Source organism: Sceloporus occidentalis, unplaced genomic scaffold (genome assembly GCF_023333645.1).
Source record: "Sceloporus occidentalis isolate IW3139 unplaced genomic scaffold, rSceOcc1.0.p SCAF_5, whole genome shotgun sequence".
NCBI lineage: Eukaryota > Metazoa > Chordata > Lepidosauria > Squamata > Phrynosomatidae > Sceloporus > Sceloporus occidentalis.
Genome location: NW_028316985.1, coordinates 144,604,354 through 144,606,410, shown reverse-complemented (window position 1 = coordinate 144,606,410; position 2,057 = coordinate 144,604,354). Strand labels below are relative to the sequence as shown.

At 40.4% G+C, this 2,057-nt stretch overlaps 1 pseudogene; it reads right to left on the bottom strand.

Moving 5' to 3' along the window:
* Positions 1-302: 302 nt before the first annotated feature.
* On the bottom strand, positions 303-472 carry LOC149312940 (U2 spliceosomal RNA; annotated as a pseudogene).
* Between the last annotated feature and the right edge of the window lie 1,585 nt (positions 473-2,057).

Genomic DNA, 2,057 nt, shown 5'->3' with positions numbered 1-2,057 from the left:
CTGAAATGTTCTCCCAAAGTCCTCCATCATCACACATTTTTCATTGCTGAGCTGATGTTGTAGGGTCATTTTTTGATTCTGATCAACGTTTCTTCATCCTAGCAATAGTGATGCTGCTGTCATGTAGCCAATTAGATTGGCTACATAACAATATCTCTGGATGCAAATATCTCAGCACCGATGGTGGCATTATTATTTGGATGAATACACTTAATATGATACTTCAGTGACAACAGCCAAATCAGAGCTGCAAAGAAGTGCTACTGGAGTTTTAGATAATAGAGAGTAATGCTGACTGGTGAATGAGTAGAAAAGGCATTATTGAACAAATCTTTTCTCATAACTGGGTAAAGATGAGAGCTTGAGCAATCAGGATCACATTTTTGTGTGAAAATGCAAACTGAAGCTTTTCCATCCCAATTTAAAAAGAGCAGTACTACACTTGATCTTAGCCAAAAGGCCGAGAAGCGATCTGACATCTGTAGCACCACTAAGGTTCTCTGATCCATTTCCTATTTGCACAAACAGATGTCCTGCATGTAATATTTGCAGTGGCATTCCAAACCCGAGACTCTGCCTTTAGTCAACAAGTCTGATGATTTGCAGTGCATGAAGTAGAAGACAGCAGAAGGAGACATTAAAAAGCCATACCAGGCACAAGCCAGTCATGTGTACCAGACTTCAAAAAACAGTCCATAAAAGCTTCCAGGAACAGTTAACAAAAGCTTGCTATTGCCAGGCACCTGCTTGTCTGTTAAAACACATAGGAAGCCCAGGCAAAGCGTGGCTCTCCATTAAAGAGATTTGCCATATGCTGACATAAAGAGCTCTTTCTTCATCTCTGTTTGAATTGTATTTTGTAATGAAAAAAGGTGTAAATCATTTGCTACTCCACGTATTTACAGGCACAGGTTTTAACAAATATTTATCAATAAAATTAGATCCCCCCACCTCCCGGTGAAAGAGCAGCAACAACAAATTGCAAAGCCTAAAAAGAAAAGCTCGGACTGAATCTTTCATGTTCTCACAGTATGCAATGCAATGTGTGTGTTCAAAATATTTAAATAGCGTGTGCTGACTTGTTTATCTTGAGATTCACCAATGTTGCTGCAAAGGTGGTCATGGAACATTTCGTGTCCAGTCAGAGAAAATTCTACAGGACAACCTGACATCAAATATTAAAAAAACAAATCCATGGATATTTCAATAAAATGTGTCTTGCTGATGAGAATATGATCTTCTTTTAACTTTGTGCAAATGTATAATTTCAAAAACTGTTGATGTTGTACCAATTAAATTTTATGAACTAGAATTAGAGAGCCAACATGGTGTAGTGGTTTGAGCACTGGATTACGATTCTGGAGCCCATGCTCAGTCATGGAAACCCACTGGGTGACCCATCAAAGGTTCACCTTAGAGTTGCCATTTTGGAAATGACTTCAAGGCACACAACAACAGATTGTCAAAGACGGGTCTTATTGCATTATCCTGAGGCCAGCCATATGCAGCCTGTATGCAACCCATGTCAGGGATGATGGGAGTTGTTGCTCTTCACCTCTGGCTCGAACTCACCACCTTGTTACGCACCGGCGCTGACCAGTTTTGGCCAGTGGTTAAAGCTTTGCTCTAAAGCAGCAGAGTTACAGAGAATAGGCTGAAGACCCTGACAAACTCGCCAAGCCTTCTCACTCTTGCTTCCACAGAAGTCTTCCCACTTCTTCAGGATCCAGCTGGCTCTTGTCTCTTCACCCAAGACACCAGACAACTCAGTAGTCTTATATAAAAGATCTACTTTATTCTACTATATACAGCTCCAAAACTATCCAATACAACAATACTCCTCCACCACTACTACCCACAAAATACATTGGGATTCATAGCCATTATTATAGTCATTGGATAATACCTCCCACTGTTGTCTGTTTCCACCCAGTGGGCGTGTACATCCACTCTCATTGGTTCTCTTGGTTCAACCCACAATTAATGATTTCATCATCTCACCTTGACCACTTAACAATTCTCAGGTGTGTTCAATTATCCACTTTACATTTCTGTCC